An 8530-nucleotide genomic window follows, 5' to 3' on the forward strand; every position below is an offset into this window, starting at 1 on the left:
ATGTGCGTGCAGTTGTTGGTGTGTGTGTTGTGTGTGTGTGATGTGTGGTGGTGTGTGTGTGTGTGTGTGTGTGTGTGTGTTGTGTGTGTGTGTGTGTGTGTGTTGTGTGGTGTGGTGTGTGTGTGTGTGTGTCTCAGCCCTATGAGTGCAGTAGTTTTGTACCTGGGAGCGTCATCGTAGTCTTGGGGGTTGTATATTTTCCACGGGCTGTTGTGGGGAGATTTCTCCCCCTTTTACTACGTCACTGAACAGACTCGTAAGTCATGAAATAACTCCGTTCCACTGGCTCTCTCTCTCCTCGTCCAGCTCCACCTTAGCATCTTATAGCCAGCCGTCAATCAGGCTAATCTGCTCTCTCTCACATAGCAAAAGAGTCTCTTGGATTCATACATCAAAGCACGACAGTGCCTGGCTTGCGCTTCAGAACTCAGCTGCCCAAGCAGCAAGCTGTCCAGTCAACATGTGTAGATCGAACACCATCAGGGTCAGAGGCAATTTAGGACCAATTTAGTTTGGTAGAATCCACAATCAGGGATCTTCAATTGACCTATAGACATAAGCATGAGGTTTTATCTGCATTTTCTCTAAAACAATAACATTATAACGTTATGTTTCAAAACAAATTAGTTTTTGCTGATTGTTAATGACATTTCCATTCATACAGCAAATTCTACTGCATACAGGTTGGTAGCTAGACATCTTTTCATTTTTCAAAAGCATGTCAACTTGCTCTTAAATGTTTTGTTAGGGGTGTTTTCTTGCTTCACTTTTGAAGGGATTGCATCCTGTTGTAGCAAAGCATTTGTTGTTGTAGCCATTGAGCTGATGAGGTTTTCCCGGTCACCAGTGTTATGTGTGGTGATGGAGTGGACTACCAGTAAGTCACACCCATCCCCCCTGTTTGTTAGATGACACATGATTATTCGCGCTTTCATGTTAGTCACAAATGTCTGATGGAACATTGCGAGTTCGTTTGTCCAGTTGCTTAAATTATTCTAGTATACCTCATGACATTATGTTACACACTGTAGTCTCTCTTTGCTTGAAAATTATAACACAGCTGTTGCACTGGTGGAGAGGACAATAGTCGACGAAGACCACATGGACGTTTCTTTTTATGGCTCGTGCAGTTCTATATCCAGTGTTTTTGTCCAAAATTGATTCCAAACTCCATAACATTTGTGTGTCAATCATTGCCAGGACAGCAATATTAAACTGATTAGACTTCAGATTCTTTTAAGCCCGACTTAAAGGTACCCGACACAGGACATCTGGCATGAAGGACCATACGAACCACACAGGAACACTCAACCTCTATTGGCGAAAGCCTCCATTCTCTTGGTGTCTTTGAGCAAATTAAAAGATTCAGTGCTGCTAATAACTGAGCTCTCGACTGAGAAAAAATTCTATCGCTCCATCTCACGGTTAGTTTACCATGAAGATCTCCGAGTCCGGTTTTCCCCGCCAAACCCTCTTCTTTTTCTTACCCTGACCAAAATTGTCCCCATGTACCCTGCCCCCTCTGAACCAAGTTATACCCCCATTTAAAATGCATAAGCACTACTCCGTTCTGTTCTGATTCCACCCTTACCCTTGGAAAATAGAGAGTTCACTTGTCTCGTTGTATTTGGACTATTGTACCCATACCTCGTAGTTCTCTTTAATATTACCTTAACCAGCTGTGCAAACCAGAATGGCATCCCATCCTGTGATGGCACATTTTTTTTATTTTTCTTACACCAGGTCTCATTTAGAATGTCTCACCCTTCGTCATACCAGGTCCTAGCTAATATGGATACTCCCTGTACCTATGCAACCCGTGTTCTAGCTACTGTTCTTTTCTGAAAACCTGTCTGTGGTGTGATAGACCCGAGACAAATGCTTTTCTGAGTCTCCTGAATGGAAAACATTTAGGCTTGAAATATCTTACATGAGAGTCCAGTGGTTTTGTCTGTCGTATATTGTGTCTGCTCATAAGATTTTCCAATCAAATTGTCAACGAGTGCTTTGAGAATTTTGTTTGACGACAATAAATGGTAGTCTATGTGTTTGCCTCTCTGAAGAGTTTGCGTGAAAATATGGTAATTACATAGACTTCTTCCATCGATGATCTTCACATCACAGCCTTAAATTGGTCTTGCCTCTACAAATAGCCGTGCTTCTTCACCCTCCATCAGTTACACTCCGATGTCTTGGGCGATCGTCTCTGCGTAGACTTTATCAACACGCACCCGTATTCATGATTCTTCCCTTTCTGATCTTCATTGCACTCAATCTCTATAAACTTCAACTTCAAAACTACGGTGTAGTAGGTGTCCTTAATTGAAAGATCCTAAGACTTTAAAGGCTATGGAGAAATTTGCGAAAAAAGTACAAGGTTGAACGGGTGAGTTTAACTTCTATAGGACTGTACTACTAGAGTCCGTTCTATGCTGAAGTTTTCTTAAAAATGTTAATCTGTGTCTGCCTGAAAATCCTAGAATGGGATACAAAGATGAATTCAGAAGGTGATTTGGATCGTCCAGCCCGTGACAGCGTAATAGTCCTCCGATTTTCCACCAGGCCTTCATCCGGAGGAATATCCCCACTCCACACACACACACACACATCACAACACGAACACTACACACACACACACGACACACACACACATACACACACAATCATCACACACACACACAAGCACACACACAGTGCAACACACGACCAATTCAACTGCGACCAAGTGGAGGCTATCTCCCTTGATATGGTGGATTAGCGTTACTTATTATCAATCTGTACATGAATACTGACTTTTGCCCAAAAGAGTACGAGCGTATTTGAAGTTAGGACGTCGCGGGTTCTTTACACATAACGTTCTCTAATGCACATGCCTAACTGTAAGTGTGTTGTGAAACGAGATGTCCTTTATTGAAAGTGGACTCTGTAACAGCAGGGGCCCTATCTTACCAGCGAGAGGTGGTAACTGCATCTCGTCCCAACCCTGTCTAGATTTCTCAAAAACTAGAACAAAGCTGAAGAAACTCATCAGCAAACGCCCCATGAGCGTCAATCTTTCTTAAGGATGACCAAGAACATATCTCTCTAGCAATAATGAGAACGAGTTTGAGCTTCTTTCTTAAGACATTCACATTAAGTCTGTCATCAACTGTTGACTTGGACATGCAATGTGAAATTGCACACACACACACCAACAGCATGTGCATACCTGTACACACATACATCAACAGGCAAGTCAGCGCACACAAACACCACACACACACACACACCACACACACACACACACACACACACACACACACCACACACACACCACACACACACACACAACTCTCCTCTTTCTCTTCCTCCCCCTCCATCCCTGTCTCTCTCTCTCCCCTTTCTCTTCCTCCCCCTCCATCCCTGTCTCTCCCTCACAATCACTATCTTCCTCATACCAGATGTTATGTCTCCCCCTGAGTCAAGTTGGCCCAGAGACATTTGGATGAGAGCAGTGTTTAGGGTCTGTTATACTCACCCACATATACACACACTGGCTGTTGTATATCCCACTCCTACCTGGATAGAAAAACACCATGGCAACACGTCGGAATCAGCACACTAATGTACCATCTTGAGAAATCATGTTGTATATTATTAAGCCAAGAATCATTTACTGACATTTCTCTACTCTCTGTATGTATTTTACCTTACAGTACTTGATTCAGTTGGGTCAAATGACTCAGTAAAGCAAATAATTGGGCAAATGAACTGCAGAAAGGAATCTGTTGGAGACTAGTTCTACTTTACTTCGTACTATTCTATTTCTCCTCTTCCCTGTAGTTCAGACTGGCAGCGTGGCAGAGTACTAATCTAATGTTATTGGGTCAGAGGGTGCAGCTGAGACTGATAGGCCCCACTCTGAAATGTTCTGAACAATTTAACCATTATGACAGGGCAATTCAAGCAAAACCAATATGCATTGATAATGTATTGGGCCTATAGCCTACTGCATAATCCTCCTTGCTACAGAACTGTTTTTAATAGGTTAATGTTGCATAGGCTTACGTTTTTTAAGTCATGTTCTCAAAACATCTGAGCGGTAGATCTTGGCTTGCATTTTGACTCAGAAAGTGATCTTGACTCAGAAAAGGTTGATGACCTCCTGCTATATGTTGATGTACTGTTCTAGGTTAACCCACAATACACTTGTTGGGGAATATATAGCGACCTACCCTCCTGTTCTTCTACGCTGCTCCTGTACACACACACACTCACACACAGACACACACACGACCACACACATCACACACACACACACACACACACACAACACACAGACACAGACACACCACCACCACCACTCACACACAGCAGCACACACACACACTCACACACAGACACACCACCACACACACGCACCACATCCACACACACACACACACACACACACCACAAACACACACACACCAACACACACACACACACACACACACACACACACACACACACACACACACACACACACACACACACACACACACACAACACACACACACACACACACACACACACACACACACACAACACACCACACACACACCACACACACACACACACACATGATCCCCTTCCTTCCTCTTACACACTGCTCTGTGACCTTGCTGGCTACCAAGGCAGCGCCTGAAATGAATATTGTATATGCCTAGCCCATCTAAGTGTTGTTGTTAATGTCAGGGACTTTGTTTATAGTGCTTGGTGGGCCTCTTAGTGCAGTTAAGTTTCCACCACATCCCACTATGGCCATCAATTCCACTACTGGATCGGATCAGCTGCTAGGGCTCCTTTTCTTCCACTTTCTCCCCTCCTCAGTACTCGGCTTGTGCTGCCTGCTTGCCTTCGTCCCCTCCTTCTACTCCTCCCCCTACCCCTCCTCTCTCTCACCTTCCCTCCTTCCAGATGGAGCATTTCACAACCTGCTAGGCACGATCAATCAAGCCCAGATGCAGACTGGGCTATTAAGGTCAGTAATGATCGGCCTTTGAGCGTTATGGGCCCGGCTCATGTTGTAAAGCAATGCATCAAACTCTGTTCCAGCCGCTCACCGCGCCTGCCCTTAACAAGCCAGCTTAAAATATCGGCCGGAGGATACAAAATGAAAAGGGTACAACCTTATCTCTCCAAAGACAGGCCGCCGTAGCCCCAAGGTGTAATAAAACGACAGAACTTGGCCGTCGCCGGGAGTCATCTCTTTTATAAGCAATATCTTTCATAGTTCAGCTAAGGCTACTGTTGGATCAGCATTTGATGCATCACACTCACTGTATTCACTCACTCTGGTCTGGGAGACTGGGAGGCCTCTGCTCTTGGCAATAGTCTAACGTGGTCAAGCACAGCCCCCCCCACCCCCCTTTCCTCTTCATACTGCATATGGGATTTAGCAGTAATAGTGGGAGGAGCCCAGGGATCCACCTTCACCACTAGGCCTCTCAGAGAGCTCTAACTCTAACCCTTCGCCAAGCCAGCTGAGCAACCTGGACTCAGGGGTAGGTGTAACATAGTAAATGTAAATCCGGGAGACACGTTTCGTATGGTATGTATTCATTTGTGGATGTCCTCATCCCTTTTGTATGTTATGAAGTACAATTTGTTATGAATTGTAATTCATGCAATATGTTTTGAATTCCAATTTGTACAATATGTTACGAATTTCCAAAACGTATGATATGTCACAAATTCCAATTTGTTGTGGGTAACGTTAGCTAGGTGGCTAACGCTAAGATTAGCTAGATGGCTAACACTACTGTATCTAGGCTAGGGGTTAAGGTTAGGGTTAAGGTTAGGAGTTAGGTTAAAGGGTTAGGCTTAGTCGAAGGGTTAGCTAGCATGTTAAGTATTTGCAAAGTTGCTAGCTAAAATACTAAAGTTGTCTTTGATAAGATTCGAACAAGCAAGACGTTCGCATTATATGCCCGACCAACCACCTTACTTTCGTTGTTGCCTTTTGTCTTATGTAACCACACCAAACGTAACATATCATACTAATTTGAGTGTCCCAGATTTACCTTTACTATGTTATGTCTAGTCTATGAGACCACGCGGAGCTCAAACCCTACAAGTCAACAGAAAGGAGCACTGCCTCTTGAGAACCGAGAAGCCAAGGGTCAAGAAATAGAGCACCTGAACCTATTAGAGGGCAGAATAACCTCTTCAATATTTCACTGGCCCTATCTCTCCATATCGCTCTAGCCTTGGCTTGGTTTAAATCCTCCTCTTATTGAGTTCCCTTCCCATCAGCCCCATATTTACACCTTAAAAAGCCAAGTGAGGAGACTCTCCATCCAAGTAATGATTTCAGTTGATCCTTGGAGTACCGAAAGACGGTAAAAACAACTGAGACTGCAGCTCAGATGGAGTGTCGTACTGGGAAATGAGCAGTTGAGGGTTTGTTGGAGAAGGGTTGGCGGTAGAATGTGCTTGGGGGCTCCTGCCCTTTTCAACTCTAGGACCCTCTCCCTGATAGCCCCATTTAGAGGCAGTTCTATACACAGCTCTGGCCCAATCCTCAACATCAGCACCTGCCGCAGGCCCAGCCTCTACAACCCCCGTAGCCTCATTATGATATATGAAGCACTCTTTACATAAAGCCTTTTACCATATGTGCTGAGGGGAGGAAATCATGCCATTGGGTTAGGCTAGCTAGTGGGAATACTGCCCTCCATCACTTTCTTCTGACGTTGATACTGTATGTAGACCTCAGCAGGTATTATGACTGGGAGACCTGCTGGTTGGCCCAAAGGAAAACCACTGACGATGTCAACTCTCACACCGTTCGTAAAGCCACTGGGGCGTTAACTAGCCATCTTAGGCCACCACTGCTACTTAATGAATGTACACTTTCATGGAGCCAGGGCCATTCAGAGAGGGAGCTATCCTGCTTTTAACACAAGCTGTTTAGCCTTCTTTGCCCTCTGATAGCTGAAGTCACAGAATTAAATAACAAAGAAGGACATTTTGATGGACAGTTGTAAATATAATTTATGTGAGCAGCTTGTGTTTTTTGTTTGTTTTGTGTCCCCCTTTCCTCTGTCCCACTCAGCTGTCTGACTATACCTCCAGGTAGTTGTGCCCTTCCTACAGTGAAGATAGAAGCAGCTGCAGGCGTTCCCGTTTATTTGCCCATTTCTCTAGTCTTAAAACAAAGGACCAGGCCAAAGCCTTCCGAACGCTTTGACAGTGCCAAGGAAAATCTACCTTTGGTTCAGAGCAAAGGAGAACCTCTGGAGTAAACCAGACCTGCTAGATGACCCAAGGCTGGCATCGTGCCTGGTGGGAACATCAGGTTTCTGTACCTTTCAGAGGCTTATATAGTCTGTAAAACAAATAAGGTCTGTCAGGTTAGTATAATTGTCCGTACTGTCTGTAATTCAACTGAACCGACTCCCTTTAGTGGCACTGTGTGTTTTGAAACACTATTTTGTACATTAGATGTTAGCTTAAGGTATACATTTCCAATATGAGTGAGAAACAGTGGTGTGTTGTGGGTGGCTGATGCTGGCTCTTAGTCCCTGTCTGGCAGGTGGTACTGACATGTACAGACTCCAGGTCAGTCAGCCGGCACACACCCTGGCTCTCCACACAGGCCGATAAAACATGTAGGCTGCCAGGCACGGAGCAGAACATTGAAAGTATCATGGACATGAAAAGCCTGGGCTAAGGAGGAAGATAGCGTCTGTGGCCAGGGGAATGGGAGGGGAGAACTGTGTTATGGTGAGATGTAGGCTGGCTAGGGGCCATAGGGTTTAATAACCTGTTCTGTTCTGTTTGGACTGGGGCTGGGGCCAGAGTGGCGGTATAGTAATGCTTTTCAGTTGTATGATAATAAACCACACATCTATGATTATTAATAGTGCTTCGAGGCATCGTATGTAGGTTTAGCGGTTAGGGTATTAGACTAATCGTCATATTCTGGTCATTTATGATAGGTGTAGGGGTATTTACATAATGACTTGTGCTCATTGAGATGGGATAGGGGTCTTTCTTTTTCTATGTACAGTAGGTGACATCAGGGTTAAGTCATCACAACATTGTGTTTGTCTAATCACAACAGCTCCAGCTTTGTGCTGTGTGTACGTCATTGTCTTGGCTGTCAGGCAGACAGGCAGCGAGCCTGGTTGATTTATCCACTCAGCCACTCCTTTACCTTGGTATTCACAGAATATCTAGGCAATAAGCTGATGGATTTTCACCAATTTATCCTCAGCCAAATCCCTCTACTCCCTCCTCCCTCCTCCTCCTCGTCCTCCTCCTCCTTTCTGCCCAGCCTGATGATGCCGTCACTCTCTCCTCCCTCCTCCTCCTTCTCCTTCTTCTGTTGCTTTGTCCTGCCCAGCCTGAAGTGAATCGCCGTCACTCTCGTCCTCCTCCTTCTCTCCTACCTTATCTGCCCAGCCTGGGTGATGCCGTCACCTCTTAATCCTCCCTCCCCTCCTCCTCCTCCTCCTTTCTGCCAGGGCCTGAGGTGATGCCCGTCACTCTGGGTAGTGCCGAT

Source organism: Salvelinus sp. IW2-2015, linkage group LG17, assembly GCF_002910315.2.
Source record: "Salvelinus sp. IW2-2015 linkage group LG17, ASM291031v2, whole genome shotgun sequence".
In the NCBI taxonomy this organism is placed as follows: domain Eukaryota; kingdom Metazoa; phylum Chordata; class Actinopteri; order Salmoniformes; family Salmonidae; genus Salvelinus; species Salvelinus sp. IW2-2015.